The 25400-nt window shown below is 46.8% G+C and overlaps 1 long non-coding RNA gene across 1 annotated transcript; it reads left to right on the forward strand.

Annotated features, from left to right (window-relative positions):
• Positions 1-826: 826 nt before the first annotated feature.
• LOC141572876 (uncharacterized) lies at positions 827-11224 on the forward strand. Its single transcript, XR_012498355.2, has 5 exons — positions 827-1095; positions 2006-2118; positions 3742-3903; positions 4960-5051; positions 5807-11224. It is a non-coding gene; the product is annotated as an uncharacterized LOC141572876 (long non-coding RNA).
• Positions 11225-25400: the final 14176 nt, after the last annotated feature.

Below are 25400 nucleotides of genomic sequence, written 5' to 3' on the forward strand. Positions count from 1 at the left end.
ACAAATATTATACAGTCGGTGCTAAATAAAAGCTTGGTAGATGAGTGAATTGAACACACCTTAAAACAACAACAACAACCCACAAAGTTGGTTTTGATAATAAGGAGGAAAGTACAGAGACTCTGTAACTAGAATCTAAAACTAGACCAATCTTGGACTCAGTTTTCTTCATTCATGCATTTGTTTTTTCACTGAACAAATGATTTATTAAGCACTTACACCTCACTGCAATATACTGGATACTGAGATGAAATGGGAAGACATGGCCCCGACCTCAGAATTTACAGTCTATCGGGCAAGAAAATATAGTGAGAGGGGAAGGGGAAGGAGGGTATGGGAGAGGGAGAACGGGGCAGGAGGGGAAGGAGGACACAGGAGAGGGGGGAGGACATGAGGGGAAGGAGGACAGCCAAGGGAGCTGGTGGCCCTGGCCTGGGGCTAGGACCGGTCACCCTCTCTCTGTCCTCCTCTCCCCTCCCTAAGGACTCCTTTCTCCTTAGGCCCCTTCCTCACTTATCAAGTCTCACCCCGGACTCCGCGCCTGCACTCAGCAGCAGCTTTCTGCGTGGCCCCAGCTGGTCCTGGGAGAGGCCCCTGAACCAGAGATGGGCCAGACGCAGCCTCTTCCCACCAGGACCCCAGTTCTACCGCACAGCGCTGGAAGCAAACCTGTGGCGGTACTTGACCTGCCCTCTTCGCGCCAGCAGCGACCCGCTTACGGGACGTCCCCTCTTTGCGGGCAGACACAGGGCACTTGGCACTCCTGAGGGTCCTGCTGGGGGGGGGGGTCTTAGGCGGGGCGTGAGCAGCTCGGCCTTGGCGGAGGGAGGGAGGCCTTGACTTTCCGTCCCTCCGCAGTGGTGGTGGGGGAACCATGGATGCTCTGTCCTTTTAAGGGAAGAAGGAAACCGAGACCTGACCCGCAGTCCCCAAGCCCGCGCAGCCCCCGCTGTAGCCCCGACGTCGGTGCTGGTGGCAATGTGCCCCCCACCCCGCCAGAGCCCGCCCTCGGAACCCACCTCCGCAGCTGCTGCGTTTTGGCCTCGACTTAGCCTAGCGAGTCCCCAAATTTCGCCATGAGCGCCAAGCCTACAGGTAAGAATCAGCACAGACTTACTCGTGCACACTGCGGTTTAAGTGTTAATCGGTGTGTCAAAGGAGAAAAATACTGGATGGCTGGGGGGTGGGGGTGCGGAGCGGGGGTGGGTAAGCGGTGGAAGGAGTGAAATGGGAGGGCGAGGGCGAGCTGTGGGCAGAGATGGGGGAACATGGGGGGGAAGGGCGGGGGTCAGGGGCGCTAGGAGGGTACCCTGCGGTGATTGGAGCTTGGGGGGACAGGAGGGAGGAGCAGTGAGGGGACAGAGGTGAAGCCTTGGGGGACCTTCGGATCCCTGGATGTCTGAGAAACCGAGGGGAAGCCATCTGTTCCTGTAGTTCCTAGAGGGAAAGAGGTGAAAGGGTGGTACTTTTACTTAACTCGTGTTAGTTGGAGGTGGGACTCGGAATAGGAGGACCCCTCGGTGGCGCTCACACTTGAGAAGTTGTCCCAAACCTCTTTCTGCCTCTTTTCTGTGGCATTTGGCCCAGGGAGCCATTCACATGTACCTGAGGCACCAGGGCTGTGGGAGGGGTCCCACAGGTGGGGCCTTCCTGGGCCCAGGAACTGCAGACACAGGAACCACAGGTGCCCTGGGCCTGGGGGTGCTCTCCAGGTGTCCCCTATCACCACTCAAAGGTTTCATTTACACCAGACACCGTGTTTCCCCGAAAATAAGACCTAACCGGAAAATAAGCCCTAGCATATTTCAGGATGCTCCTAATATAAAATAAGCCCTCCTGTATTTCCCCGAAAATAAGACCAGGTCGTATAGTAATTTTTGTTCCAAAAGATGCATTAGGGCTTATACTATATTACAAGCATCCTGAAGAATCATGCTACGGCTTATTTTTCAGTTAGGTCTTATTTTCGGGGAAACACGGTATGTGTGTGGTATATTTTTAACAGGTATTGCAGAGAAAGAATAAAAATGTGAATTTTTAAGAAAAGGAATGAAATTCTGTATAGCATGGAAATATAAACAAGAATGAAAACACTGGATGGAGAGCCTGGGACTGAAGGTAGGCCTGTTCGTGACCTCCCTGCCTGTGTCCTCACCACTTGTCTTGGGCACTGTCTCCTCCATTTTTTCTCCTCTGTCCCTTTGGTGAGCATCTCTCTGGAAGAGCAGGCACTCCGAGCTCGTTTGATGAATGACTGAATTGCAGGAGAGGGGGCTTCTGGCTGACTCCTAAAGGAAGGGTAGGAGGGAATGGCATGGAAAGGGCAGGGAGGGGTTAGGGTGTTTGGGGAGTAAGGAAACCCTCTTTGGCTGGAACACAGAGAGGGGAGGGATGTATGGGGAGCTGAGATTGTTTTTTTTAATAGATGAAAGGTATTTCCCCTCCCCTATTTTTAAGCATAAGAATGAAGTTTTCACTTCAGATTTCATGATGAAATAGAAGGGCTGTGTAACCCCAGATGTGGGGAGGAAATATCGGCGGAGGACTTGCCAGGAGACAGGCCTGGGCTTGCCCTGCCTCCCAGGAGTCACTGGGGCCTCACTGAGTCCCAGCTGAGCCCCATCTTCCTCCCCAGGTCACCCCACCCTTTCTTTTTGACAGATAAGGAAGCTGAAGCACAGAGGGGGGCATGACATGCCTAGCAGTGAGGACCAGCGCCTCCGCAGGCCTTTCCTCCTTGCCCACCGCACCCTTGGATCTCAGTAAGAATCAGTTCAGCTCCCTCCTAGGGGCGGCCAGGCTGGCCCTTCGATGTGTGGCCCAGGTCTCCTCCAGGGCCGCAAGAACAGGGACCAGCAAAACCCCCAGGGGTCAGTTGCTGCCCCTGGGCCCGCGGCCAAGGCAAGGATTGCAGAGGGGGCCCTGGGGACCCTGAGGATGCATTTCTTCTATGCTTGCTGACGTCTACCAGTGCCCCCAAAGATCAGCTGTTCAGTGTTCGGGAATGTGACTCAAGCTTTCTTGGGCTGTGATCCATCACTATCCCTAAAGATGTCCCAGGGCCACAGCTCACCCCACAGATGCAGGACTGAGGCCAGGGGCTGCCCGACAACTACAATGTGCGATGGGCAGGGGGCTGGGGTCCTGGTTGAGCTGTAGATAATGGGGAACAACTGCGAGCAGTGAGGACCATCTTTCTGCAGCATTTTCTAAACCAAGCCAGCAAGCTGGTGAGCACCATTGTAATAACTCAGCCGGAAACAAGTGTCATGATTCACGTGTCACTGCTAATGTCGAGCTAATATCCCCCAGCAGGGATGAGCAATTACAAATTCCTGAATTATCTCCCTTGTCTGCACCTCAAACAAACAAGCAATCATCTGTTTCCTTAGCGAACCTTCCCTGGGGTGAGCCAGCTCAAAGGTTGAGAAAAGTGGCCCTCTGAGGTGGAGACCCAGCGTTGCCACTTCCTGGCTGTGAGTCTTTGGCAAGTTCCTGGGAGGTCCCTGTATAGTAATTATTATAGTTTCTATAATAGTATACTTGTCTCACAGGGTTACCGTGACGATTAAACATGAATTATTAGTTGAAAGTGCCTTGTGCGTCGTAAGCACACAATAAATGTTAGCTGTTATTAACTGAAAAATTAAACCAAAAATGTTAGGATGTGGGCATTAATAGATAGGATTATACTTAGATTTCACAAATCTGTTAAATTTTTCCATCTTCTGTTTCAACCAGGGAGCCAAATGGAATCAACACTTACACATCCCGACTCCTCAGGCCAAGTGATAAAGCTAAAACAAAATTGCTCTGGGACTCAGCAAATCTATCGTCTTCTTTTGCAATTGCTCTTGGCTGCGAAGGTTATCAACTGGGCTTTTCGCTATAGTGTGCTTTCAGGTGAGACCCAGATGGAACTGGGCCGTGGTATTCAGCCACTTACATTGACAGACTGAAATCTTCTCATTTGTTTATAGACAGGGCTTCATGTACCTTTGAAATGCTAGTGAGATGCTAAAAGATTTTTCAGGTCTTTCCATGGGGATATATTTGTGTTTAGCTTAAAGATGGGAGCGTCTGTGTTGCCCTCTGGAGCTCTGTAACGCCAAGGTCATCACCGTGAGGGTCGAGATTGGGACCCTGGGTTATCACTGGGTGGCCTGGACAAGGGTCTTAACTGCTGTGGTCCTCGTTTTCCACAAATGTAGAATATGGGGTTAGCCCTGCGTATTCCCTTTTTTTTTCTGATTTTAAATAATTTATATAGGAATAAAACTCAACCAGTAACTGAAGTAAAGGAAGGTCCAAGCATGTTTGATGAATGATTGTAAGTGCAATAGGGATGGCCCAGGAACCCAGGTTTCCCCGTAGAAGGGTTCCCATGGGAACGGGGACAGTGGTGGGACAGCCACGTGACCTATGCCAGGCCGTCTCTCCATCTCTTTTTGCCTCTGCCCAGATCTCGCTGTTCCTTCCCCCAGGTTCCCAGTCTGCACTCCAGTCGGCCACACATGGCCCATCACCACTTTCCTGGCCCACAGCCAACTGTCCCAATCTCTTAGTTTTCTCCTGCTGACTTCCTGAGAAAGGGACCGGCTCAACCCATCCTATCAAGCAGACGATACAGGTCCTAAGTCACCGACTGGCCTGTAGATGGGCTCTCAGTAGATCGATTGCCTGCCCGAGAGCCAGTCCTCTGGGGCTCGGGGTAGAGAAGGGAGGGGCCCTGCCCTCAGCTAGCCTAGGACTGGGAAATGTCCTTTAGGTGGGCAAGCAGTGCGACCCCCCAGAAAATAACCCAGTCCTGTGTTTGTATCCCTTCCGCCTCACTCCCACCTCTTCCTCATGTGCAGAGAGCGTGTTGACACTTAGAAATGCCTGTCATTTTCTCCCTGCTTGGACCAGCTCCATCAGGGCCTTTTCTATATAGGCTTTTCTGTTCTTTCTTTGTTTTAGTTTGCCCTCATCTGATTGAGTGAGGCCCTCAGGTGGCGGGATGAGAATTGGCCTGTGCACCTGAAGACCGAGGAAGAAGGATACGATGGAAGGTGGGAGTGGGGGTGTGGGGTGGCTACCAGGTCACAGGTGAACCAGACAGATGTGCTTGCTGGGCCGGGCAGGGGTCAGGGGGCAGGCACGGCGTGAGGATGGTGTTGTGCCGTCCTGTCTGCCCACCCCCCGGCTGCTCAGGGTAGGATGTGTACCAGTCAGTCCTCTGTGTGTCCTGGCACAGTGCCCAGCTCTGAAAGGGGCTCATTTGTGTTTGCTGCCTAAATAAATTGGGCCCAAGCCCAGTTTTCTGAATTAGACCAGAGACATCAGGGCCGGATTACACAGCACATCATGGAACGTACATCCTCAGGTCAGCATGAGTCCTGGGGTCCAGAGCAGGGCTGAGCTGGGGTGGGGGGTCTCTTCAGTCATAGCTCCCACACAGGAGGGCTGCGGTGGCTGGGAAGCCAGGGAAAGCCCCCTGAGGGGTCCTTCGGGACGTCTCACATTTACAGATGGGGAAACTGAGGCTCAGAGAGGGTGAGACACTTGTGAAAGTTCATAACTAGGGCTTTTATTTACCCTTTTAGAGCCTCTGACCATCCCGAAATATTGGGCTACAAAGTCGTATTTACACGAACTCAGAGGACATTTCATTGCAGGTTTTCTTAGCGAGTTGTTTGAAGCAGTGAAACATTCCTACTTCCAGTGAGGTGCATGACCTTGGGCATGGGTGACTTCTGTGCCCACGCGGGCCATCTTTCCCTAAGACAGGCAGTTCCATTTGCTGTCTACCCATTTCCTATTACAGGTGTGGGATATGAGAGCGTGGATAAGGAAAGACTCATCTCTGAAAGAACTTTGCCTGGAAGGATATGCAAAAAAACAAGACCAAAAGTGGAAAATGAATGGGAGTGAGCTTCAACAACAAGAATGCAGAGAGGAGAAACAGACACACATGTGCACACACCAAACAAAAAGCTGTCACCCACGGTGACTTGTCACCCATGTCAGGTAGTCCTCAGCCAGGCCCGACGGCTGTGGACATGAGCCTCCAAAGTGACACACTGAGAGGAATTTCAGTCTTAACATCTGCAAGGACCACAGTGTAATCATGACTGCAAACCTCTAGCTGTCTTGGTTTGCTGGGATTATGGATGTACATTTTCTTTTTCCATTTTCCCAGTTTTCTTTAATGTGGTTACATTTTATAATGAAAGGGGTTTTGTTTGTTTGTTTATTTGTTTTCTATATTTTTAAGAAGGACAATTCAAGATGAGTACAACAGTCAATGGTTCAGTGCGTGATTTTTTGGGTAACAAAGGGAGAGCACCTAGGAAGGGCAGCAAGGTTGTGGTTTAAAAGGAGAAGCCTCCACAGGGCATTTCCCATTTATGGAAATATACTCAATGTGGTCAACTTCACATTCATTGTTAATGGGTTGGTCAATAGGACCAAAGAAAAGATTTTGGACTGGGGGATCCAACAATGGTATGGAAATTTCAAAACTATTTAATGTTAGGCATTCTTTTCCTACAAAAAAAGGTGCAATTTAATTCAAGGAAGTAAATTATTGCTGAAACAGTTCTGAGCCTGACCAATGATGAAACAGGGCTCAGCTCCTTTCTCCAAGTGGATTTGATTTCCTATAATCAACCTGCGTGGTCTCTGAAAACCTCCTCGTAACATCAGTAAAATCCACTGATTAGTGAAATCTGGAGTTAAAAGAGATGTAGAGAATGGCAGGAATGCACTTTCTGGATTCATTTTTCTCAGCACAAAAATTAGGCCACTGTAGTGATGGATGCTTAGCTCTGGGCTCTGTTGGTTTGGGGAGAGGTGGCTTTGTCGTGGTTCCGAAGCAGGGACTCTCCAGGGACACACATCCTGTGTGTCAGAGTGAACAGGCTGATGAGCTCTGCAAACCCACACCTGTGGGGCGTGGGGTTTGGGTGGCTGGCACTGGCAAGGTCACTGGCCTGGGCATCACCCCTGCGACCGGGGGATTAACTCAGCCCAGTGATCTGGTTTCCTCTACTGTTGCTGACAGGGTTTCCATGAGCTTACAAACAACAGACGGCAGGCCTCCCTGGACTCTGACCTCCACCGATGCTCATTAGTGTTGTCATTGTCGATTATTCTTGGCATTAGGTCTTCAAAGGTAGGCTCGAGATGGATGCTTAGCACATGCTGAGTGAGCTAAGATCCCTCCCTAGCAACGTGGGAGTTGAGTCCCAGAACGCACCCAGCTGCATGTGGAACCATCCTCCATAAGGACTGGCATCGTGGCCTTGCTGGTAGCACAGGCCTGCTCTGCCCATGTGCCCTGGCAGACACCAATCTGTGTTTTGTCTCTGTGGGTTTACCTGCTCTGGGTATTTCACATAAACGGAGTCGAGCAATATGTAGCCCTTGTGGCTGGCTTTTTGCACTTAGCATTGTGCTTTAGAAGTTCATCCATGTTGTAGCTAGCGAGTAAACACCTACATCGGTACTGTTTCCCAAATCCCCACTCATGCACGGGCACTTTATGCTTCTGGCAACTTCACTCGGCATTTGGTGTGCATTCGGGTGTTCTGACCACTGAGCAGGTGGCCTTCTGCCCTTTTGCTGGCTTCACCCATGGGCCCCTCTTCCTCCTCCCTTTCCCTGGAGAACACCCCCTCTCCACCTCATCAGCCACAGAAAATTCCCTCTCACATCAAGGCATCGAATTCCAACTTCTGCTCCAGGATGTTTACTGAAGAATCGCGTCTGAGCAACTCAGTTCTCTCCCTGGATGCTGTTTGTCACCCCCTGTCCCCATCCAGGGAGCAGATGGAGTGAGAGGGAGAGGAAGTTCATCTGTAGGAGCCGCCTTGATGGGTCGGGAGACATACAGCATGATCCCATGTCCTGGTCTTCCCAGGACAGTCCCAACTTCCAGCTCTGGTCCTTCATTCCTGAAAACATCCAGCTTTGAAGAATAAATGATACGATTGTCTACGACGAGGGCGTTTTGTGTCCTGAGTCGATTACAGCAGATCTAAGGAAAGAAGGTCCTCCACACAGGGTTCACACTCAGCCCTGGACATGACACTCAGGGGACAGTGAGCAAACATTGGCAGTGTCTGTTCATCTCCATCCAGGGAAGGAGAGGTTGTCCTGACTGCTGGTCTAGTCCAATAGACAGGCCATTCTTGGTGAGGAAATAACGCCAGAGCTGGTCATCTGAGGACATCAATATTACCAGTCAAAAGGCAAGAGAGTAAGTGTCTTCTGATGATGATTTGACTTTTCATGTAGTGTGACCACAGAAAAAGAATGTGCCAAACACGTGGACACAGCTAAATTCCTTGTTGTATATAATCTTATGTCTCCCTAAGCCATCTGTTCATTTAATTTTAGTTTATTATGGGAAAATATAACATGAAATTGACCATTTTAACCATTGAGTGTTCAAATCAGTGGTGTTAAGTAGATTCACATTGTTGTAAAACCATCACTACCATCCACCTCCAGAACTTTCTTATTTCAAATGGAAACTCTGCACCCACTAAACACAACTCCCCATTGCCCCCTCGCCTCACACCCAGAGTAACCACTATAATATTTCTCTATGAATTTGCCTATTCAGGATAGCTCATATAAGTGGAATCATACAATACTTGTCTTTTTGTGTATCTGTTTATTTTCTAAATTTTATCTTGTTTTGCCATCAAAGCATTTACTAGGAGCTAACCTCACATGATGCTATAAAGGGTAATACCTTACGTTTGTGCGATGCTTTGCACCTTCTAAGACATGTCTAATGTGTTAGCCTGTTTGAGTCTTGTAACAGTTCTTTAAGGCGAGCACAGCATGCCCTGTTACCTTAATGAGTGGCCAGATCAGGAGGAGAAGCCTGGCTCTGCAGACTCCGTTACCTTTTCTAGAGTCAGGCAACTACTCAGAAGTTGGGGTAATTTCTCTCTTCTGGAATCCAAATGTAAAGCTCAAATAACTACATTTTGTACAAGCAAAGAAAGAATCATGTTGAATTTGTGAGCATGTATTTAGGGAGGAGTCATTACGTGGGGTCAGAACCCACTGGTGGGGGCCAGACGTGGGCAGGGGCCTGCCGTCTTCAGGTGCTAGGTCTCCACCAGCTGCCTCCAGCTTCCCTGGCCTCAGGCCTGCTGTCTTTACCAGAGTTTTCTCCCAGTCGGAGGGTTGAGGACGCACAAGATATGCTCTTCCAAAAAAGTTGGGCATTCCTCCAGGAGCCAGAAAAATCCACCAGTGCTCGAACAGGCTGGAAGACAATTTTGTTTTTCCAAGCTCTGGAATAATGAAGACCGTACTGTGTACATGTTTGCAAACAAGAAGGAACAATACGCGCATTCAACATGTAGAATTTTATTTGCGGTTCTATTGTGCAGGACAGTCATTTGTTAGGACTTGATTACAGCTGTCACTTTGTGCAAAAACGGGGGAGGCTGGGCCCTGCCCGGAAACGAAGGCTCGCTGACTTGTGAACTGCAAAGGTCCATATTTCCCGTTGGGCACTAATAATGCTCACAAAGGCAAGCGGGGGAGCTTGGTTTAAACAAAGAGAAGTTGACAACAGCAGAGTAAACGAGACCATCACCACTGCATCTGCTCATTGTCCTCTGAGTTTGATGGGTTTCCACTTTAACGTGGCAGCTCTGTGTACGTGCCTGAGTATTAGAACTGCACTTCCCACGTTGAGACTAACATTTGCTTTGATACAGGAATGCTCATTTTCTGTCGACTCAAATAAATCAGAATAGGGAGAACCATGGCTGCCCCAGAGGTTTGCGGGGTTTCACAGGGTGAGGGAGCCAGCCAGCCAGCCAGCCATTGCCCCTTGCAGGAGAGATCGTCTGACAAATCCATGGAGCCTGGGGTCCCTCCCCTCCTGGCCTTGCTGTCTACCATTTAGTACAGGTTGTGGGAATTCAGGGACTGGGATCTCGGAAACACCAACTGTATACAATTCTCAAACTTGCACCACCAACCACCTGAATGTCTCCTCCTATTGATAACAGAGAGGGGTGTGTAGTAATGAAAATAATATGAGTGATGTCCAACACTCATGGAGTGTGTCCGATAGGCCAGGCCCTATTTTAAACGTTTTACCTTTAATGACTCACGTTTTCGTTCTCACAACTCCAAATGAGGCAATAGCTCTCATCATCATTCACATTTTACAGGTGAGGACACAGACACAGAGAAGACGCTCAGAGTCTCAGAGATAGGTGGTGGAGGGCCCCCCACCCCCAGTCATGCTTCTAATCACTAGGCTGGACTGTCTCTCAAGGGTGCCACAGCCCAGGCCAAGTTCAATTACTTACCTCCGGGCCGCCTGTGGGGAAACAACACATTCCACTAAAATTACTCTTGTGAGCAAAACTGCAAAGACCAGCTGGGGGATACACTGGAATAAGATCCTATTCACAACAGTCATGAACACAGAATAAAATACCAAAGTATATAGTTAGCAAGGAATGTACAGGACCCGAAACCACATAATGTGTAACTGTGTCTCTGTGGGTAGCGATACGTATCAAAATCCTCAAAATTGTATATAAACTTTGACCCCAAAATTTCTCTTCTAGGAATTTATGCCAAGGAAATAGTCATAGATAAGAACAAGAGTTAACTTATAAGAATGTTTATCCCAATGCTGCTTATAAAAGTAATAAACTGGAACAAACAAAATGTACAAGGTAGCAGTGAAACAATCGACTAAGTCAGTTATGCTCCCTACACATGCTGGACACCAGCGTGTGTGCCTGCTCAGATTCCCTGCACGGCCTGCTGCTTTCTGGCTTTTGGCCGGGCCACACTCCGTCACTCCCTGTTACTGACCGTCAGAGCTTCCTGGGCAAACACCAAGGAACTAGATGACACCCCGGGGCCGTGCGTGTGACCCTTGGCCTACTGGGCATGGGAAACACGCAGGAATGAGCACATACATCCCTTCTTCTTTCTCCCACTGCTTCGTGGTGAGGTTCCTCCTTGCAGCCCTTCTGGGGAGCTCCTGATGCCAAAAGAACAAGCCCGCTGAGTGACCTGTTGTATCTATTTGCAGCTTGTCCTGAAATTGTGGCCAGCCAGCAAGGGGACTCACCACAGGGCATTGCTTTGTGTTTTTCTTTCCTTTTCTTCTCACCACCTAGACCCTGGGCCCCACACCTGCCAAATAAAGCATCAGCGCTTTAATCCTTGCCTAAAACAGTATTTTCTAGAGGACCCATGTTTAAACAGTACACTCAGCCATTACTTAAAATGATGTTGAAGACTGTATTGTATATATATATACATATATATATATATATATATATATATATATATATATATATATATACATCTATCTATCTATCTATCTATCTATCTATCTATCTATCTATCTATCTATATATTCATTTTCTGTATTATTATGATGTTTTCACATCTTAAGAAACTTTCTGGCTGGGGAGACACCCCTTCTGGGGCTGGGCTATTTTTAGAGAGCTAAGGGCTCAGCTGGCAGAATACCTTTGGTGTAGAGCAGGGGTGTCCAAACTTTTTTCAACGTTTTTCACCAAGGGCCATATGCAGTAAAATATACAAACAGCCGGGCCATTCACTCGAGGTGAAGTACGTATTGCCTCACCTGGTTTATTTAAGTAAACTAAATATATTTTTGGAATTTGCTGTGGGCCAATTAACAATGGATTGCGGGCTGCAGTTGGCCCGCGGGCCGCAGTTTGGACACCCCTTGTGTGGAGCACCCCTGGAAGATGTTAGAATGAGTTTTGTGTGAGCAAGAGTGACCCTATTGTGCACATGCGCAGAGAACTTAGCAGACAACACCCAGGGAGCTGCCCGGTTGCCCTGGTAACTGGGTGTAACCAGCTACACCCTGCAGGTCTGCTACTGAAGATATAAGGACGTCAGGGTCACCGGCTGGCTGGCCCAATAAGGTGACTTTGCGAAGTCACTCAGAACTGCATGAGAACTGAGGACTTTTGCAGCTCAGAGATCCTGTCTCGATTGAGAGGTGACCACACTGCCACTCAGCTCCGAGAACCCTCCTCGCTGCTCTGTTCTGCTGGTGCAGAACCTCTGCCGGACCGACCTCTGGGACCAGCCACCCTTCCTCACTCCACCAGGACTCCGATTGACACTGGGACTGGCTTGTTACTTTCTTTTACCCCATTATTGTATGAGTCTGTGTGCTTTACTGTGTGGTGTGTTGATGACTGAGGTTTGAGTAAAGAGCATAATGAAAGGCATGTAAGATCATGTGTGCTCTGTGCTTCGCTCGGGCCGCAGCTACCATGTGGAGGCCTCGGTCAGTGCCAGGTAGATCTTGGGGGTCTGAGAGTCTCTTGGGGGTCAGTCCCCCTGACTTGCAGGAAGAGACTGCAGCGCTGACTGTGAGCCCAGCAGTCCCTCAGGACACCTTTGATATGCAAACTAAGCAATCCAGGGTCTTACTTCCTCCATCTGGCCTGCAGACCCCAGGAGGTAATATTCCTCTGCCCTACTCATCCCTGGGCCAGCTACCAGACAACTGGAGACCACCTCTAGAGCCAAAGCCTGCTAAAATTCCAACTAGCCAATCCTAAACTGTTTACCCTGCCCTGCCTTGCCTTTCCAGAGGAAATGCCAATAAAGGCTGTGGCCTAGGCCCTCTCTTTGCTCCTGCCCCTCTGCCTTCTGACCACCCTGGGGCTTCCCCACGTGACTCTGCATGGCACATCGTGACTCCTGGGTCTAGGACCTGTGAGTATGATCGACTGTCTACCTGAGCCTCTCCTGTGTCTCCTCTTGGGACTGTACCCAACTGACCATCACATTAGAGAACACTGAACAAACGCTGTTTTATGACACAGAAAAACATTCACATTGGGTGCATTAAAAATCACACTTATGACACAATATTAATATGTTTCCATTCTTGTAAAAACAAACAAAAGAAAATGTTTGGAAGCAAAATACCAACATACTAAAGGTAGTTAACATTGGAGGTAAGCTTGTGGGGGATATTTTTCTTTTTTGTATTTTTATTTCTGAATTTTCTACATTTATTTAAAAAAAAAACACCCACTTGTGCCAGTTATCTATTGCTTCATTAAAAACCACCCTGAAACTTAGTGGGATCAAACTCCAAGCATTTTATTCGTTCATGATTCAGTGGATAAGCAGTTTGGGCTGGGCTCAGCCGGGGACCTCTACTGGGCTCGCCTGGAGTCCCTCATGTGGTTCCAGTGGTCTGTAGGCTTTCCTGAGGCTCTTTGGTCTGAGGTAGTCTAACGTGCCTGGGACTTGGGGCTGGCCATCTGCTAGGCCTCTCTCCCAGGTGAGTGCCAGGTGGGGCTTTATGGTATGGTGGCAGAAGCATTCCAAGATGACATATTTGGTAGGTGCAAGGCCTCTTAAGGCCTGTGCTCTAAGCTTACACAATGTTACTTCCACCCCAACTGATTGGTCAAAGCAAGTCACATGGCCTGCCCAGATTCAGGGGTAGAGAAACAGATTCCTCATCTGGCTGGGAGAAGTGAGTGGTAAAGCACAGTGTGAAGAGGCTAGAAGACAGGGATGGAAAGAACGATGGGGTTCTCCTTGTAAACATGTGCAAACAATCTACCGTACCATTTCAAAGGACTTTTAAAAGTTTCTTCTGGTCTGTGTACTTACATTGAGATGATAAAAATGGCTAACGCTTTTACATTGATTATTTTGGGCAGGACTCAAGAGTCTAATTGAACTTGAAAGAACAAATTTTAAAATTCTTAAGTAAGTCTTAAGTGAGTCCTACAGTAGATATGTTTTACCGAAATAGTTTGCCTCTTCCTCTCCCTCAGTTTGAATTAGTGAGATTTCCAGCATATATATCAGGAGAGAAAACTTTAATTTAGTTCCTGGCTGCTGGACAGGTTGTCAGATTTGTGCTAGTGATTAGAAAAAGGAATTTCTCACAATTCTGCAATTAAAACTCTACCCGCTTTCCATTCCTGATTATGTGATAGGCTAGGAACCATCTCCCAGTAGCTTAATATTATTAGATTAGCAAGAAGATGTCTAACACGACGCAGTGTTGTTCTTGAGAAATAATTAGCTACCTAAGAGGAATAGACCTCCGTGGAATACAAGTGTATCTCTTTCAGAACATTTAAATTTGGAGGCTTAATTATCCAGTGAAAAATAGTCGCTTTAGCACTTTAGTCCATTTGGCTACGTATTGACATTATTAAAATGCTTTCCTGGTCTTTATGCAAATTGCTTTAAAAACAACAACAACAATTTATCTCCTAGCAACCCAAAGTGAAATAAGTACTGAAAAAATGACGTCTCAAGAAGATTTTGGGCTGTTCCTCCAAGTAAATTCCTAGGGTTTATTTGTTGATTGTCTGAATGAACAAATGGAGGGTTTGTGCCTATAGGTGTATATGCAGCTGAGTCACCCTGTAAACTAAACTTTTAAGCAGCTAATTAAGCAGTCAAGTTCACACAAATAAACAGTACAATCTAGTGCATTTGGTCACCAATTCCAATCTGTAAATAAGCCCTCAGCTGAATGGGAGAACCAAACAAGAAGTTACTTATGTGCCCTTGAGACTTGACTGAGCTCTAGAGTCTGGGAAGTTTCTTCCTCTTTTTAGGGGTGCACCCTGCCTGTGGGGTGCTGCAGCCACCTTACCTCCCGGAGCCTTAGCTTCTTCCTCTGGGAAATGTGTGCAAATTTGTGTTCTAGATTCTAGGTTGAAAAACTAGAGTAGAAAATGAGGGTGAAATGCTTCACAGCTAGACATCACAGAGATGGAAGCCATGGTGCTTCGTATGGATGACGCAGCAGTTAAGATGTAGGCTATAGGCCCAGCAGTGACCCAGAGGGTACCACTTCATCCGTGACCACCCACCTCCCTGGGCATGAACTGGCAGGTCGGAGGGGACACTGCCCTTTGCTTCCTGACTTGGTTACCTTATCATCAGAGGGCACTCAGACTCATCTCTAGCTGGCTGCCACTCTAACCCTGAGCCTAAGGTCTGGGGAGACTCCAGCTTGTCCTGCAGAGCACGTGTCACTGTGGCCTTGTGAGTGGGGCTCAGGCCCCTACTTTCACTGCTGCTGCTCTGGCCGCAGGCTCCTCCTGGTGGGAGGAAGGACAGTTCCCTCCCCACATAAGGCTGTGCCAGCTAGTGGCACTCCCGGGGCTGCTGCTCCTGCGACTTACTTGCTTCCATGGGAGAGGATGCACAAGATCGGACAGGTCATGAGTCCAGCCCCCGACTGCCCCCAAACAAGTGGCCACTCCCCTCAGAACCTGGTCTCTGCAGTGACTCGCCCATCTGTTCTTTTTCAGGATTCTTTATTTGACAGAAGCCCAATTCAATCCCACAAGTTGAGACAAAAAGAGAATTTTTAGGTTCTGCAATCAAACCCCCAGAAGGGCATAGACAGAACTGGCTTTTGAGATGACCACAGACAGGCCACCCCTTTGGGTTCCCCAAAAGCTAAGTCTGAGACAAGGACTTGGGTGCAGATCACTAATTCCGAAGGTGTTTCCAGAAAGCCTAAATGAGGACAGAGAGGGAAAGTGGGCCAGGGAAGTGAGAACGGCCACAAGGATGAATCTGAGTGGGCTGTCTGGCCTCTGAAAAGCCTGCAGATCAGCAGCCTTAGGATTTTCTGGTGCTTGCTGGGGAGGCTGGGGGCACTTATCTACCAACTCCTGGCCCCGGCCGGGTGAGAGCTGCTCCTGGGAACCTAAGCTTCCCCATACTTTTGGGTTGTACCTGCTGGAGAAAGCCCAGGCAGCGAAGAAGAAAGCCACAGGGACTTGAGGTGAGAGGCTGGCCTTGGGCCGCTGCATCTGGAGATCCCAGATGAGCCAGGGGCTACCTGGTGGGCATCAGCACTTTCTGCCCTGGGCTCAGAAACCCAGAGAACTCTGCAGCTTGTCTGTATGTCTACCTTAATTGGGTGTTTTGTTCTTTCTGAGAGCATGGGGGATTTCTTCAGGGACCTCGAGCTCAAGCCCTTCTGGCTGATATCCATAGGGATCATGGATACTCTTTTCTTCTTGCTCCAGCCAGCAAAGTCCCAGAGAAGGAGTCTGATTGGCCTGACTGAATCATGTGACCATTTCTGGACCAATCATGGTAGTCCAGGTGTTGGAGGATTATGATTGGTCCAGGATAGGTCATTTGCCCACCCCTGGCCAGAGGGATGGGTCTGTTCCCAGAAATGCAAGTGTAAGGGGGGGAAGAAGTGTGACTGAGCACTTTCCCCATCAGAGGTTGGCCCGGACCAACTAGCCCACCTGGCAGGCTTTAGGCATTTTGACCCTGGGTGAGGAAGATGTAAGATTTTTGATCCCTTCCCTCCAAGAAGGCTTCTGGGCTCTAAATTTAAATTTGCCCCTTTCTCTCTCCCTAACAATCTTCAAGCTCTATATATCAATGATTTGTCTTCTCCGTCTCCACTTTCACTTCTAATCACCAGGTACTGCCAGTTAGGAAGGCACTTAAAACTCCTGCATTCCATCTAGCTGGTGTGTTTTACGGTATTCTGGCAAAATTTTCTTTTTCCACTAATCAGGCATGAATATTACTTGGAGAAAAGGTTGTGACAAAGCATACTACCACAAAAGAGTAAACGGAGAATTTAAAAATCTTTTTCACACCTTAGGGCAATTGACATTTTAGTTAGATTCGTGCTTCTGCTTTCCCTTACTAGACAGAAGGCTTTCACTTACTTGACCTTAATGAATGTTAAGGGAATCCTCTCATAGCTCAAAGACAAGTTCATATGCAGGAAGCTAGGGGAAAAACCAAGGGGATATTGACTGACGTGAAACCGATGCTCCAAAATATCATCCTCCATGTCTAATAGAAAACATGTCCTTTCTGAAATGGATGTTCATTGATACTGTCATTCAACTAATATGTGGTAAGTACCTAGAAGGCACTTGATAAATAGTATCGAGGAGAGCAACAACACTCGTGCTTTCAGGGAGCTTACTTCTAGCTGGGGAGACAGAAGATAAAACAAGATTCCTTCCAAGAGCGAATGTTCTAGAAATGAATAAAACAGGAAGGATTCAGGGAAGCCTCACTGAAGAAAATCTTGACTTCGAGCTGAGCGCTGAATAATCGGGAGTCCTTGGTGTGGTGAGTTGGGGCGCAGCAGCTCAGGCAGAGGCACAAGCAGGTGGCAGGCCCTGAGGCAGGAACGAGTTTGGGGTGTTCAGGACCTAGAAAGGAGGTGTGAGTGGCTGGGGTGCAGTGTGTGGGGACAGGGAGGTAGGGGTGGGTCAGAAAGGGATTCCATCAGCACAGACAGAGCTGGGAGGTTGATCTCAGTGCAACAGGCAGGTGTTGGAGGGCTCTGAGCAGGGGACTGGCGCATGCGTTTTGGGGTTTTGCCCCTGAGAGGCCAACCTGCTGGAGTGCAGGGGAGAGATGGGCGTATTCCCAGAGAGGAGAATCTGGAAGCAGATGTGGCAGGACTTGCAGAGGGATGCAGGAGGAGGAAGGAAGCAGATGGGGGCCGAGGCCCTGCACCGTCCTGTGGCACCAGAATTCGGTGTTGATGTGAATTTCTATGAAGCAGCTTCAAAGTCCGTGGGTTTGGATGCATGTACTATCGGCCGCTCTCAGGATAGCATCCTTTCCTCACCTGAAACTGGAAGTGCTGTGGGACGCCCCCTACCACCCACGACCCACGCTAGAGCCACGCATTCTCGGTGAAATCACGCCTTTCCCTGGGGGACTGCGCAGGGGAAGAGCGCAACCTTCTCCTGGCACCAAACACTGAACTTGATTGTTTTAAAAAGGCGTTTGGTGATTAATGACTGGAACTCTGATAACTCCAGCCCTGTCCAAGGCCCTCTCACATATACTGTGTCATTTGCTCATCTCAGCAGGCCTGTGAAGGTCACAGAGGCTTGTCCTTTGAATCCCTCTCTGCTCCCTTTGCTCACATCTCCCCCCAGACTGAAAAGGCCCATACTCCTTCCAGTTATTGGTGAAGCCTACAAGGCCTTCTGCTCAAGAGCTGAGTGGGAAAAGAAGTCGATGTTGCAGGAAACAGAGTCAAAGGAAATATCATGAGAAAATCCTCCTGTTATTATTTCAAGTGAAAACAGGAGGATGCGAACTTGTCTACACAACATGGGAGGACCATACGCTATGTGAACGTGTGCCTAGAAAAAAAGTGACTGGGGGAAACATTCCACAGTGCGAACTACACTTGTGGTGGGATGACAGGATTCTGGAGGATATTTTTCCTTAGCATTTTGAATATTTTTTTCATGGTTTAAAATAATGAATACTTGTCCTTGATATTTATTGTTTCGCCCATTCAGAAGAGCATCTGAGACCTTTTGGAAAACGTCCTCTCCTGCTTCAAGCCGGTGCCGGTGCTGTGGGCTGCCCCTCCTACGTCCCACCCTCTGATAGGGGGAATGGACATCCACCAGTCATGCTGTCCCATTCCCTGATGCAGTTCAGGGGTGGGCATGGGATTCGAGCCAGGTTACACCCAGTCCTTCTCCTGTGCCCAGGAAGTAGAAGGGCAAGGCAGGAAGGGGTGTCAAAGTGTTGCAATGTAAGAAAGACACAGCACGCCATTGCTGGCTTTGAAGATGGAAGGGGCCACAAAACAAGCCATGCAGGAAGCTTCCAGAAGCCCGAAAAGACAAGAAAATGGATTCACCCTAGAGCCCTCAGAAGGAAGCAGCTCTGCCAACATCTTGACTTTAGCTCAGGGAGGCCCATTTCCGACTTCAGCCCTCCAGAACTGTACGATGATAAATGTGTGTTGCTTTGAGCCACTCGGTTTGTGGCCATTTGTTGCAACAGCTGTAAGAAACTCATATCTAATGGAAGGTCGCAACTTTACATGTGGGGAGCCTGGGCTTGGTCAAGACCTCAAGGCCCAACTACTGGCTGGCTGCAGACTCCACCTTGGGGAAATACGGAGGAACCCTTTCTTTTCCATTGCAGCCATGACATTCAGTGGGACCTGTCAACCATAGTGCTGCAAACACACAGTTGCAGCTCCAGGGGTACACACTGAGTCCTGGGATTATTGACCTGAAGCTGGGGAGGGAGTGAGACCCTTCGGAGTGGCACAAGTCGGCCATCTTCTCAACCAGGTCCTGTGGGGGAAATTAGGCTCCTGGGGCCGAGACAGCCTGCTGTATGGGAGCCATCAGCGGACTGGAGGTCAGGTGAAGGGTCCAGAGGCAGGTGTCCAGCACTCAGTTGGCAGCTTCAGCCCCAGGGGACTGTGGGAAAGGCCAGTGCTGGGTGCTCCCCTGGCCCCCATTCCCACCTCACCAATAGCTGAGTTAAAATAAGTCCGGATGGGGACAAAGGAAAGTATCAGAGTTCCAGGAGTGTCATGGGATGAACTGGGGTTAAAAGTCTCTGTTAATGTGGCTAAATATTGGACCCGAAATATATTTTTTCAGAACAGCTAAACAGTGCTCTAAACTGGCATTTGCTTGTCATTGTTGAATACTGTTGGTGGTTTGCTATTTATTCAGCCCATTAATTTCTAGTTCTTGCATGGTCCGTTTTTCATATGCATGTGAGTGACATTTTGTGTTATTTTAGTAAAAAATCCAAATGTTTCTGCTCTCAAATACCTTCTTTGGCCAAAGTTGATCTTGAAAATTGGTTGTGAATGATGTAACACATGTAACAAACTGCTTTGTCTTTTGCCTTAGACTATGAAAGCCTGCTATAAAAGGTTCTTTTTCCATATGAAAGAATGTTGCTATAAACTTAAATACGAAGTTTTCTGCCATGGTCATCCAAGGAAAAAGTTGTATTCACTAATTTGAATAGGATCATGTTTTGGTGGCAACATCCTCACACTGTCAAAGAGGTTTTGATGCTGTTTTTAGGGTCATCCTAGAATAACGAGGGAAGCTCCAGAGGTCTCCTCTTTCTCGTCCAAGTTGCTAATTTCATGAATGGATTTTTCTTCATCTTCTAATAGGATGCCAGAGTTGCACTTGCTGCTTGTGAGTTGTGAATGTGCTATGAACAACCCTCTTTTGCATTCTCATTGCTTTGATCAGTAATTAAATCTTCATGTAATGAAGACTATGAGGTCCTGGGGATTTCATCTAACCTCCTGAAGTTGTGAATTGGATTAGAATAATTTTCTTGCTCATTTTCATTGTTTTGATCAGTAATTAAAACTTTATTAAATATAGAATCTGTAATGTCTTACTAGCAAATTTTATGTGGGTCATGCCTGACAGACTTCTCACTTTTGTTTCTAGCTTTAAAAATTGCAGGCAGACCACCTAAATGAAGGAATTCTATTTCTTTTTTTCTTTTCAGTTTTTTTCCTTTTCTGAGCTTCACTTTTTATTTTTTATTCCTATCATGATGTTGCATTATATTTCTCAATGATTTAAAGATTAAAAATTGAAATAATTTTAAAGTAAATACAATTTAAATACAATTTACATAACAAAACAAAGCAAATGTGACACAATCCGACATTTTTTCACATGGCCTTAAAAGTTACTTTCTTTTAAAATGGTATTTAAAATATCTATTAAAATTAAAAGGGAAGATAGAAAATATCATTAACAAGTATAAAAATTGAAATTACTTTTAAAAAATGAATTTTTATTTAAGTTTGAAAATTTAGTTGATGCTATTAAATAGTTTACAAAAATAGGATTGCTTCCAGTTCTAGTACTGAAAGTCTATTTAGTTGCAACCACAGGACTTGCCACATGCTTCAAGCATGTTATACTTAGATCCACACATATGCAAATTTAAGAGTCATATGAATTATTTAACTATTGCAAAATGTCCTTCAGATATCAGGTGTAACTCTGCTAATAATGCACTAATTCTTCAGTACCTATGGGCCACAAATTGGACTACGAAGACAAACAAGAAAATGGATTCTCAGCATCACCAAGAATGCTTCATTATGCAAGAATCTCTTGTGTTCACCCTATCTAGGAGAATAGATTTGACAAGGTAATTAATTCGTTGTTTATCTTACCTAAGCACTTCTGCTGCTCAAACCCTCCTCTATTCTGAAGCTGTGTCTATTTCTCACATTTACAGGTGCAATACACAAACCTTCATGGCATTTGGGCTCAGGTGCTTTTTGTTTTGAGGACATAGAGCAAGAGAGGTAAAGAAGTGTTTCCTTCGGACTAGAGGTACGTTATCCACCTAAGCGGATGTTTAGGGGTGCAGGTGGTACTATACTAGCATCACCTGTCAGATCCCCATTGACAGGAGCACCCATATGTTCTGTGAAACATTCAGTGTGTGTGTGTGTGTGTGTGTGTGTGTGTGTGTGTGTGTGTGTGTGTGTGAAGCAGAGCCCGTAGAAGGTCCAAACCCAGGACAGAGGCCCCTCTTCCCTGGAATTGGCATTTAAATATTTTTGAAGATGAAGAAATTTGGGAAACAAGGTTTTAGTCCTTCCTCCCTCTCTTCCTCCCTCCATTCCTTCCTTCCTTCCATCCATTTACTCAAATGAAACTCCTATGTACTAGATACTGTGCTAGGTTTTGGAGACACAGTTTGGGGGCCCTGAGAACCCTTTTTGGAAAGAAAAGAGGGAAGGCAGTATGGATGGGGCAACATTGGAGCTATTCTTGAAGAGAGACCACGGGAGAGAAAAGGGAGAAAGACTATTCAGAATGAACAGTTTGTGCAAATGCACACCTTCATTACAGAGCTTTGATATCTAGGTTTGAAATGGCTGGAGGGCAGGGTTTCAGGAAGCGAGGCACACACAGTAAGTCTAGAGAGGTGTGCTGGAGTTTAGTTTTAAGTGGCCTTGTTGCCAGGTGAAGGAGTTTATTTTGTAGGCATCAGCATGACATGATCAGGCATATAGATAGTGTCGGGAGGAAAATCTTTTTCTCTACCCTCTTAGGTCAGTGCTTGGAGGCCTGCAAATTAAACTGACAAATGACAGATCAACAAGTGAAAAAAAAAAACCAGATTAAATTACTTACATACATACTGGAGTTCATAAAGCAATGTGGCTCAAGAAGGTGTTTAGAATTTGGGGCTTATATACTTTCTTAATAGGTAATGGGGAGGGACACTGGGCACTTCTGGGAGAACAAATGACATCTTAGAAGAGCAGGGCGGGGAGGCCACTTATGCAAAAGCAAATGCCTTTTTAGAAAGTTAAATGGACCCTTAAGAGAACAGATGGGAACTATAACAGTCCTGTGACAATGTCTGTTTGGGTCAGAGGAGAGTTTCTCCAGAACAGGGCATTTATGACTATAGCTTTTTCAGGAGGCTCTGCTTTTAGGCAGATAAGAGATTTTGGGTACTCAAATGCCTTCAACTCAAAATAATTTTACAGTGCTTTATTCTGAGCCCCTGCAATAGTGTGGACACTGCCTTGAAATGGGAGAGAATACAGGAAAGAAGACCCTTAGGAGACTGTGGGTATATCTGGGCAAGAGATCCTGAGGCCAAGATCAGTGCTTCTTAAAGCTTAACACGAACACCCCACAACTGGGGGTCTTGTGAAACTGCAGATTCTGATTCAGAAGGTCTGGGGTAGGGCCTGAGATTCTGCATGTCTACCAAGTTCCCAGGTGTTGTTGGTGCTCTGTGAACCACTCTTTCAACAGGAGGGCTTTGACCACATGCAGCCGAGGCCGAGATGGGAGAAGAGAGAAGGCTCTTAATTTTGATGGACCAATGGAATCACAGGGCTGCATCCAGAGCAATCACATCTGAACCTCTGGGTTGGGGCGGGGGGCAGGTATCAGGGACTTGTCAAGCACCGTAGGTGATGAAAACTGCATGCAAGTCTGAGCGGCAGTGTCTTAGAGCCAGTCTCGGCTGAATGTCCCTGCCATAAGCCACACCACTCCCACCCTCATCCATTAAGTCCTCTGGCTTTTAATGTTGGTGCTGGTTCCCAGCAGAGTGCAAGGAATGGCTCTGGGGACAGTGGGGAAAAGAGAAACAACCTGAAGGTGAGTGTCATCTCCATCTTCTTTGTCATTTGGGGTTTTGTTGTCGTCCTTGGAAAGAGTCTTCACATACCTCATCTCTCAGAGTCAGGAATTAAAGTGAAACTCTGCTGCATTTATCACCACTGGTGAAATGTCCTCGAACCCTGAGCGGCTACAGCTACCTATAGAAGACTGAGTTAGGCAAAAAGCAAGACTGAAAAAACAAACCGTTTGGTTTGGTTTTAAAGGAAGTCGGTTGCTTTTTCTAATGATGAAAATTTCCAGGCTGTTGTGAAAACTTTCAAACATGACGGACAGGTAAACCCCCAAGGGGGCAGTCCCCAGCACCATGTTGTTTTATCATCATTCCTAATTTTTTTTTTTTTTTAAGAAAACTTGAAAAGCAAGGCGCTGAAGCTTGAACACAATTGGAACTGAAAACAGCATTCTTGTCAAGCTCCCACTGCACCAGCCCTTTGGCTTTTCGACTTCCCAACTTTCGCAAATGTGAGGCTGTTCACATCTTCTCACCTGGTGCGATCACCACTTAATGGTAGTGATTAGCTCTCCAGTTCAGAAGGCAACTGGTTATTAAATAACAACCTCCTGCCACATTATCCTTCTGCAAAACAATGCGCTCATGAACCCCAGTGTTCTCCTGCCTCAAGCCGTGTCACGGCTTCGGGCGGGAGGCAAAGGATTCATCCCCAGAACCTGGCAACCAGCTCCTCTCACGTGAGGTATAAGAATCATGGTGCAACAATCTCCAGTAATTAAACTCTTTGTCGCTGGTTAGAAACCCACATTGACGAAATGTTAAGTCGTAAATCTGTTAATGGAATTAAGGAAATAAAATATATATTATTTTTAAAACATTGAAGGGTGGGACATCTGGGGAAGATACCAAAAACGTTGCGAGTTCTTGAGCGTGCCAGAGGAAGACTGGAAGGAGAGCTGTGCACGCCTGCAGAACGAGGCAGCAGGTCCATTAGTCAGAGAAGGAACCAGAACCTGGAGAGTGGAGTGCACGCTGAGCTAGGACACGAACCCCTGTCCATTTCATTAGAAGTAAAGGGGAGATGGATCGTTTCAGAAGTATCTATTTCAAAAAGGAGTGAAGGCTGAAATACAATGAATGAATGAAGGGGGTCCGATGAGATATAATAGCTGGTGGTCTGGCCGCCACGCTAATTTAACAAGGAGAGGATAATTTAACAGGGTGCTGGTGAGTACTATAGTAGAGGCCTATAGATGGATTCTTTTAGCCAAAATGAGACTTTCTGATTTTCTCACCTTATTTTATTTCCCCACATACGGCCAAGAGGAAAGTTTCATCTGCTGAGATCTATTAAATGTAGTCCCTTTTAATATTCAGTAACCCCCCCTCTATACACCTTTGTTTCCTTTCATGCAATGAAATCCCATCCACCTTCACTGTGTCCTGAACTCTGGCTGGTAATCAAAGCTCTGCTCAGGAACAGCCCACCTGCAGTGACGAGGTAACTTTTTGAGTCCAGTTTCCCACAATACATGTCACTCTTGCAAGGAGTTTCTATCCCCTTTGATTAACGATGCTGTTTTGCTTGCAGGAGCAGAACTACTGATTCAGGATTTGCTACATCCTGGCAATCCAGTGAAAGAGTCTTTTAGGTGCTCTTTCTTGACTTTTCAGAGTGTTCTAGAATACAGAATGGTTCCCACTTAGCCGTTTCTTATCTTTCCATGGCCTCACATTTGGAGCCTCTGAATCAGTTCAAGCCATAACCCAGCTGTGCTGACTTTGAAAATAAGTTGGGATCACAATATGGAAGAGTATGTCCCCAATGGGAAATGGAAAGGGCCATGTATTTTTAGATCCACTCTCATCAAGCACAATTACCAGGATAATTCAGTAGAAAGGGGGTCTCTTTCCACCTAAATGACACAGGTAATTTAAGCCATGAAATTTTTAGTGTGCTCTGGTAGACACCGATTGTAAATGACTCACACACTAGTAATCAAGTAATAACTAAATACTTCGCAAAAATTACCCCCGTCAGAAGTCTTGATTTCTTACTATTTGTGATGATCGAAAGCTCATCATGAAAGCTCTCCAAATATATTGTTAAGTGAAAGATGCGAGGTGCAGAACCATGTATTATGCACTATCATTATGGTGAAGGCAAGGGGACAAGAATATATATTTGTATTAACTTGTAATTGCTTTAAAATCTCTGGACAGAAAAAGAAACAAAACCAAAAAAACTGATAATCCTTGTCCCCTACTGGGAGGGGTGGGGAATTAGCATCCTTTGGGGATTTTCAATGTTGAATCATATGAATGTATAATTTGGCAACAAACAAACAAACCAAAAAACAACTAAATAATTATTTAACTTAAAACCATTTAACTTAAACCCAAAGGCTTGTGCCCCGATGTGCACTTGAAAAAACAGCTTCCATGGCAAA

This window comes from Rhinolophus sinicus, chromosome 15, assembly GCF_057876585.1.
Source record: "Rhinolophus sinicus isolate RSI-liver-muscle chromosome 15, RSI-T2T, whole genome shotgun sequence".
Classification (NCBI taxonomy): Eukaryota; Metazoa; Chordata; class Mammalia; order Chiroptera; family Rhinolophidae; genus Rhinolophus; species Rhinolophus sinicus.